Below are 8,979 nucleotides of genomic sequence, written 5' to 3'. Positions count from 1 at the left end.
TCTCTTAGCATAATTATTATTAGTAGCTTTAATTAAGTAGATATTTCACAGCTTTTTCTGAGATAACCTCAACTCCCTTGCAGACCCTGTCACTGAGATTTCAAGTGAAATTATAACCACTTCCCAGCAAGAAGAGGAAATCATGGTGTCCCAAACTTTGGGACCAGGAATCTAGCAGGAATTGGGGGAGCCAGGATCATAGTCCCCTTCAAAATGGTTCAAAGGAAAGGGAGAATTTATTGGAAGGGAATGGGAAGATACAGCAGAAGCCAAGGGCAGAATGTCCAGGGTTCAGATGGCCCCTTTTCCACACCTGCTGACCGTGACCACAGCAGCTACTATCTCTCCAGGAGATGGCTCTGGGTAAGTCACTTTTTTTCCATGTAGGTCTCATATGTGTAAAATGACTTGGATATATATCACGATATGGAATAAGACATATCTGGATAAAATGGTGTTGCTGGCTAGTTTAGAACACAATTTTTAACTATACAGGGAGGGGAGATTTTTTTTTTTCCTGAGGGAACTAGAGGCTGGAGCCACCCTTGTCTACCTGCTTCAGGACCCCTTGGCATGCCTCCTCCATCTTGGCAACCATGGTCCTGTCTGAAGTCTTTTCTCTTTGTCCCTGAGAATACTGTATTGAGTGAGTTCATGTTTATTAGCGCCCAGACTCTTGGCCTTTGCCTGGAGCTGGGGAACTACATCACCCAGAAGGCTCTCCTCCATGAGCGGCGGCGTCGCTGGCCAATGAAGAAGCCGGAGAGGGACGAAACCGTGCACTACGCGCCGTGTCGGGGCGGGACTTCTGGCATTGTCCCCGCGGCGGTGATTTTATTCGTTCCCGGCGCCGGAGCACCGCGTCCGGCCCAAGGTGACGGAAGAGAAACTGCTGTCCTCACTGCACAGACCCGGGTCTGGGGCTCGGCAGTGTCGCTTCCCCGTATCCCCCGCCGCGGGGGCCGAGCTGGGGACCACGGAGTTCGGGTCCCCGCCCGTGTCTCCGGGCCTCGGTCCGCCCGCAGGCTCTGCCGGCGGCGGCTGCGCTGTGGGACCGGGCGCAGGTGGGGGCTGCGGTTCCCGGGTGGTCGCCCGCCCGACGCCGCCTCCCGATCCTAAAGCTCCGAATGGGGGCGCCTGCTGAGGCCGCTGCAGCCCGGGCGGACAGTGGGGGGCCCTGAGGGACGTCGCCATTTCTGACGGCCAGTGGGAGACGGCGTGGCGGGTGCTCCCGGCAGAAGGACGAGCGTGTGCCGAGGCTTGGGTGTGCCCCTGGGTAGGGAGCGCTTGGGGGACTGCGAGGGAAGCCGAGCCCCCGCGCGCTGTCTGCACGGGCTGGAGCGTGACGGGCGGGTCGCGCCTGGAAAGGCACCCGGACAGCTGCACCTTTCTACCTGGGGCGCTACCCGCCATGGAGAGTCGGGAATTCAGCCGGGACGCGATCTGCTTTAGGATTTTAAGTTTCCCCAAAGGTTGCTCAGGGGAGATTGGGGGGAGCGGGGAGACTAAGGAAGAGGCTGCTGCAGTGGAGTCCAGCGGCATCAGGATGGGGTCCAGACCCGTGACGGCCGCAGAGGAGGGCCACGTACCTCGAGGACAGATGGGGCGTTCAGGGATAGAGCCCTCTTCCTGCTGCATCAGAGGCTGTGAGGGAAAGTAGGGAGTGAAGGCCCACCCCAGGTTTTTTGTTCCCTTTTTTTTTTTTTTCTTTCTGAACATCTGGGAGAATGGAGAAGACCATGGGTGGAGGGTGCAGGTTGCCCGGTGGGTGGGGAGGCAGATCAGAGGTTCCATTTTGGACTTAGTGATTCTGAGATGTTCCAGAAGAGTGTTGGGGAGGGGGTGGAGAAAGAAAGAGAAAGAGATGGACAGAGGGACAAGCAAGTCTGAAGTTCCAGGAGGAGTCTACACGGGGGAAGTCCAAGGGAGTTTTAGATCTGGACCAGGACATAGCCCGGGGAGTGCATTTAGGAGAGGGAAGCTTAAGGTCGTTCTTTGAAAGTGAGAGGTGGAAGTGCTGGAGGGTACGCGCAGGGTTGGACATCCCCGAGGCCGCCTCCAAAGAGGAGGGAGCCTTTAGTCCCATTGGGTTCGGGCTGTTATCTGAGGGAGAGGAGGCCAGGGTTAAGGAGTAGTGGGTGAAGAGCTGGACAGGGTTAGAGACAGAGCTGTGGGGTGGTGTCTGTCCAGTGCCGCGTGGGCTCAGCAGGACCTTGTGTCTAATCCCTGGGAGCAAGGGAAGAGTTAGCTAGGCCAGTGGAACAGCCTAGACCAGGCTAGGGCACGGGTTCATCAGCTTCTCCAGCTCTTTTAGCCCCTCAGCAGGAGGGTTGGTCCACTATTCTAATGGACATTTCTTGAGCAGGTTCTCCTCCAGACCGGGTGGAACACACAGGCTGCATTGTCTGCTTAGACCCCTCCCCCCCAAGAATTTATTTACTTATTTAGTAAATGACTGCTTCTTTAAATAGTTCTCTAAATAGAAACACACAACAGAAGTTTAAATTTACAGATTTAACTAGTTAAATTCACATAAATTCCTACTAATTGTTTGAAAAGTAACTATACCTCTAAACATTTGATTAAAATAAAGTATTAGCTATCACACCCTCTTAAACGCTTAAAAGCAAGAAAGCCACCCACATTTTCAAAGGCTCATCGCCTCATTGCACCAAGGTGTTAATCCTGTAGACAGTAAAAGCTGATATGTCACTCTTGACATGTACTAAAGTGTTTGATATCAACAGCAGCCCTATGGGATAGGTACCACTGTGCCCGTTTGACAGATCGGGACATTGAGGCACAGGGAGGTTGAGTCCTTCTGTAAGTTTGTGCAGTTGGTACGAGGCAGTGCTGTAGTTTGAACCCAGTTTTCGTTTATGGTTTGGATGTAAACATACGCCGGGCCCGTTCATTCCTCTAGCGGACATCCTGTTTACTCTCATCACAGCCCTGATGGCTGTCAGGTCTTGCCTTCTTTTTCCCTTTGCTGTCACATGACTCGATCCAAACCCTTACTTCATTGCAAGCTTGACCCAGTGTCCCCTCCTTCAAGATGACTTCCTTGGTTGCCCCATGGAAAGTTGCCCCCAGTTTCTTGTTTCCTTACTCTTTTGTTGTCTTTAGGACTTTCTTGATCTTTTGTTTAGTTCCTTGCAGATGATCTGTCTCCAGCCCTGGAATGTAAGCTTCTCCTTGTGCTCTACCCCAGGCCTAGAGCAGTGCTGGTTTGTAACAGGTGCTCAGGAAAGGAGTAAATGAGCGCACGATGCTACCCTTCACGGACTCCCTACCATGCCTTGGGAAGTTCCATGCTTGGAGACGATCTTGCCCCCTTCTGTTCTTCCCTTGCTCTCTGCCATCCAGCCAGGCCAACCTGAATATGCCAAACTTTCCCACTTCCTCCCAGCTTTGACCTTCGGAGTTGCCTCTGATGGGGACACTGTTGCCAGATCTTTCCTTGGCGGCCCTTTCACAGCCTTCCAGGCTCTGCTCAAATATCACCTCTTTAATGAGGCTTTTCCTGGCAGTTCTAGCTAAAACATCCCCTGTCCCAGTCTGCTCTCATTTTGGCATTTTTGTGCAGGGGACATGGCACAGTTACAAAAGCAAAGATGCACGTTAGGTTGAGCTTTTCCAGGTTGTGCTGAGGGAGTAAATAGGAAAAATAGGAGTAACAAAACAACCGTGAAGTGTTGGCCTTCATCAAGCCCTTGATATGCACTGAGGGACAATTATTATGTGCCACCTCATTTAAGTCTTACCTCCTTAGAATTTGCTTCTGGGGGCACCTGGGTGGCTCAGTGGGTTATGCTTCTGCTTTCAGCTCAGGTCAGGATCCCAGGGTCCTAGGATCGAGCCCGGCATCGGGCTCTCTGCTCAGCAGGGAGCCTGCTTCCTCCTCTCTCTCTGCCTGCCTCTCTGCCTACTTGTGATCTCTGTCTGTCAAATAAATAAATAAAATCTTTAAAAGAAAAAAAAAAAGAATTTGCTTCTGTTCTTATCCTTACTTCACAGAAGGGAAACTTGAGGCTCAGAGAAGTCAATTTCCCAGCCCAAGGTCACCCAGCCCTTAAGTAGCTGAAGCTCCAACTCAGTATGCCAACCCCCAGAGCCTCCACTCCTAAGCACAACAGTACCCATCGCGGGCTGGGGAGGCCTGGAGATGACACCTGAAATCTACTTTGCAGAATGGGTTTAGGCTTCCTAATGAGGAAGGCATAAGGGGCATTTCTGGCAGAGGGAACCACATGGGCAAAAGTAGGGATATGGATTGGTCAAAAAGGCACGAGGGGGCTGGTGTGGTTGCTGAGGGCCCCTTCCAGCTGCTGAGACCCATCCCATTGGGCAAGACTGTGCTATTGGAATTGCTGCATGTTCATCTCACTCTCACTGTAGTGGTGGAGGGGTATGGGGCTTATACACATAGACCCTGAGCCAGAGGGACCTAGGTTCAGATGTCTGCTTTTTAGATGTGACTCTGCTTGACTTGCTGGATCTCCCTGAGCCTCAGCACACTGGCTGTGACACGGAGATGATGACAGTGTTGACCTGGGCTGTGGGAAGATGAACACAAGTAGTAAAAACATAGCGGCACAGGTGTGGGCCAGGCATTCCAGTGTCTGCCTTATGAACATTTTTCTCTTGCATTCTGACAACAGCCTGCTGAAGCGGGGAAGGTTAGTACTACTGATGCAGAACTCACTGCTCAGAGGAATGAAGTGACTTCCCCAAGGTCACACAGCAGGCAAGCCCTCAGCACAGAGCCAGGTGCACAGCGAGGACCAATGAGACTCAGCAGCTGCTGCTGTTACCATCACTGGTGGGATGATTGCTCTTATTATTTCCTCCTTTGACATCCTCTAGTGCATACTTTCTGCTCCTCTCAGGCCACCGAGGCGTGTTATTGTCTTGTGCCATTCTCCCCTGGCTGCCCCCCTAGCAGACTTCTGTGTCAGACTCTGACAAAATTGCATTCTGGGCCAAGGCAGCATCTACCACTGCCCTTGAGCCCAGCACAGAGCGAGGCCCTCAGGAGATGCCTAGTGATTCAGACCTTGGGTACCCGCTGTATCTTTTCCAGTGGTGGAGTGACAGTCTCTAATCCCTGCCTCTCTTTGACTTCCTAGGGATCAGCGACCTTTGAGGATGTGGCCATGACCTTCCCTTGGCGGTCCTAGCTCCACACATTGAGCCCAAAGACCACTGTACCAGGAGGTGATGCTGCAGACCTGGATGCCCTTCTCTCACTGGGTAGGTTTTCACTTAAGCTGTCTCCTGGGGGGAACCTGCAGCCTCCTTCATTCTGCCCTTGCACTTCAGGCCTGGCTAGGCCAAACAGTATGGGGACCTTCCGTCTCTCTTCCCCACAGCTCCTGCTGTGTTTGTGTCTCACATCCTGCCTGGTCTCCCTGTGTGTCTAGCAGGGATTGGTGGGGCCAGGAGCACAGCCCCCTTCAAAATGGTTCAAAAGAAATGGAGAATTTATTGGAAGGGAATGGGGAGATACAGCAGAAGCCAAGGGCAGAATGTCCAGCTGTGGCCCATGAGAGACTGCAGTCAAGAACCGAAAGGAACCATGATACACCTTGGCCTCTGTGTCTCTTGTCATGGCTTCTGTGTGTCCTCTATGCAGCTGATTAGCTCTTTCTGGTGCAGATCACTCTCAGAGGACCCTAGATTCCTTGCCTCTATTTTTGTCCACGAGTTCTACATCCTTGTTTTCAGTTTCTCTCTGTAGTTGGGCTTTTCTGCATGGACATCCTGGAGGCAGGCAGGAAAGGGCTACCTGAGCCTCGATTTCCCTCAGCTTCTCACCCCAGTGCACTTCATAGGCTGGCCTCAATCTGAGATCCTCATCCCAGACTTCCACAAGAAGGAAGCTGGCTGGTCCAGGGGTCAAGGGGTCCTCAGAGCCCCCACAGCAGGGGCCCTTGGTGATGAGCTATTTTCCAAGGAGAAAGGTGAGTTGACGTCCAGAGGCATTTACCATCACTGTTACCTGGTACCCTTTGGAGGAAAACACAGTCTCAGTTAAAGGTTTAAAGCTCTGTCATTCCCAGAGGCCTACCTCGAGGGCTGTTCCTCGTTTCCTAAGGTATGGACCAAGAATCTCCACTTACACAAGAGAATGCACAGACCACTCATTAAATGACACTGGCGTCTGGAAAAAACGGTTCCTTTCCCCTCCGTCTCTTGTGGGTCAGTGTCAAGAGAAGCAGCTACCATTGTGCGAGTGTCACCCACTGTCACCCACGTGTCACCCCTGCCCCACTCATTTTATTACCCTAGACTCTCGGGCTTTGGCAAGCAAGGAAAAGTTGGGCAGTATAGTGAGTCCCAATTTAGAGATGGCCCTTGACTTTGAGATGATATCCACTCATTCCCAATCTGCACTTCAAGGAGCAGTTTTCACTCTAGTCCCTCTGTCCCCTGCCTGAGTCTATCTTCCTGGATTTCCCTTTAAAGATGTCAGAGATCCAAGGATCAGAAAAGAAAGAAATTGCAAACAGAGGTTTCAGAAATGTCGAAACACAGCAGGCACAGAGACACTATTTTCATCTTCATTTCCCCTGAAGTGGTAATTTTGCTGCTTCTCTGTCTGTCTCCTAATAGCTGGCTTTTATATACAGGATCCCCTTTAAGCGACCGAGCAAAACCTGACCCAACAGAGCCTACCACCAAGGAGCCTTGCTCCATGGACAACTGACTTTGGGAGCCTCAGGGGGTGTCCAGAGTGGGCTGAGGCAGGGATCAGCAAGGAAGGGCCTTCAGAAATGCAGGAAAGGTGCTTGAGTGCATGGCCAGTCCTCCAGGAGACTCCCTTGAAGAAGAGCCTCGAATGCACAGTCTGCCGACAGGTCTGCGCTCAAGAGCTTTATGGCAGAAGTTCTCTCCGGGAGTTTCGGCCTACGAACAGGGTTCATCCCCACCAGGGGAAGACCCCAGGCTTCATCCAGGGAAGAATTCTTAAAAGTTCAAGCACTTCAGGGAAGGGGATAAGGGGAATTTCCTCTACAAGATCGGGAGACTGACTCCAGAAAGACGACCTGGCAGCACAACGAGCCCCACAGAGTTTCTCAACAGAGTGCACCGCATTTGACCCTGTCCATAGTAGGGAGAAGCCCAATGAGGGGAGTGAATGTGGAGAGGCCTTCACCTGCCACTCTGCTTTCATCCAGCGTAAAGGAATGCACGCCAGAGAAGAACCCTTTGGGTAGAGGGAATGCAGAAAAGCCTTTTGTCTCAGCTTTTCCTTAGCTTCTTACCCAAGGAGGACACTGAGAAGCCTCTGGAAGCATCGAGTGGGGCGCAGCCTCTATCCACGAGTCGCACCCCATGCGGCACGAGCACATTCACGCTGGGGAGAAGCCCTATGGCTGTCAGGACAGCTCTCCCAGCCAGCACGACAGTGTCCACACTGGGGAAAGCAGCAAGCGTGGAAAGGCCTTCGAGGCAGATCGCACGTCACGCAGCCCCAGTGGAGTCCACTACACCTGCAGATGAACCCCGGGAGCACGAAGAACGTAGCGAGGCCTTCACCCAACGCTTCAGTTTCCTCCTGCATAACAACTCCGGGACGAAAACCCTCTGAGGGCAGAGAAGGCAGGAGGGCCACAGGGAGCCACACTGCTGAGAAGCCCGAGGAGCACATGGTGTTAGGAAGCATCTGGCTTCAGCTTAGCCCTCACCAAGCACTAGAGGGTTCGTGCCTGGGACGGTGAAGGGAAGAGACGCGGGAAGGCCTCGTGCTGGTGAGCCCTCCGTGCCTGACATGACATGACTCACACTAGGGGAAGAATTTTGGAATGTAACTACCACGGAACGTCTTTGGGCCTGTGAATCCTCTTGCTTCGGAAAATTCATGCTGAAGGGCAGTCCCCTTAAACTGTCATTGCCATGAGACAACTTCTTGTGACAGATCATTGCCTACTTTTAAAGACTTTTATTAGGAAAGGACCCAGCCTGGAGCCTTTCTATCTACGAATTCGTCCAGGAGAGAAACTTAGTGGTTGTTGTGAGCTGGGAAAAACCTTCATAGTTTGATCTCTAGGTTGCCCCGGAAAGCTCTCTTTAGAATATTAAACGACAAAGGAGAAAGAGATGTTGACAATAAGGAAGAATAAATGCACACATGACTTCTCCCTGACATGGGCGCTGTGCCTTGGATGATTTATCGTTGCTTATTTTTTTGAGAGAGCATGCTAGGCAAACAGTGGCCACCGGTGTGTGTGTGTGTGTGTGTGTGTGTGTGTGTGTGTGTGTCTTAATCCCTGGAACCTGTGACTAGGTTTACCTTACATGGCAAAGGAGGATCAAGGCTGCCGATGGAATTAAGCTGACCGTCAGCCAGGGAGGTTGTCCTGGATAATGTAGGTAGGCCCGATACAATCCTAAGGGGCCTTAAAAATGGAGCCAGACGAGCAAATGTCAGAGTGACGTCAGGTGGGAAAAACTCAACAGGCCACTGCAGGCTCGAAAACAAGTTGGTCCTTACAAGCCTTCGGAAAGGAACCCCGTCCTGCTGACAGCTTCAACCCTGTGACCCCCGTGTTGGGCTTCTGGCCCATGGAACTGTATCACAATAAATGTGTGTTGTTTTCAGCCACTAAAGGTGTGGTAATTTGTTAGAGCAACAATAGGAAACTAGTATTGAGGGTGGGGTCGGGGTGGTTGGGAGGCCAAAAGGGCCGGTTTCCCTCTATCTTTTAGAAGCGTGTACTGCCGTCCAGTGTCTGGTGTGCTACCTGAAGGCAGCTCAGCAAACATTTCCTGAAAGGCTTCTTTCTTCCAAAACGTTGTCTCTACCCTTGAGGAGCATAACTCTTTGTAAGAAATATGAAGTCCTGACTTTTGAAATTGAAACTTGTACAAAATTAGAATACTAAGTATGGTGTTTTATGAAGAGAGCTTATTGTAGTTCGGGAGGTGAGGATCCCCAGCACAAATCAGCACATTATACTACAGCACCGAACACAG

General features: G+C 51.7%; 1 long non-coding RNA gene across 1 annotated transcript; it reads left to right on the top strand.

The window, feature by feature from the left end:
* The first annotated feature begins 835 nt into the window (after positions 1-835).
* On the top strand, positions 836-6,899 carry LOC116583618. Its single transcript, XR_004282807.1, has 3 exons — positions 836-1,264; positions 5,130-5,253; positions 6,616-6,899. It is a non-coding gene; the product is annotated as an uncharacterized LOC116583618 (long non-coding RNA).
* The last annotated feature ends 2,080 nt before the right edge of the window (positions 6,900-8,979 follow it).

The sequence above is a fragment of the Mustela erminea genome, chromosome X (genome assembly GCF_009829155.1).
Source record: "Mustela erminea isolate mMusErm1 chromosome X, mMusErm1.Pri, whole genome shotgun sequence".
In the NCBI taxonomy this organism is placed as follows: domain Eukaryota; kingdom Metazoa; phylum Chordata; class Mammalia; order Carnivora; family Mustelidae; genus Mustela; species Mustela erminea.
This window is presented reverse-complemented; position numbering and strand designations above follow the sequence as displayed.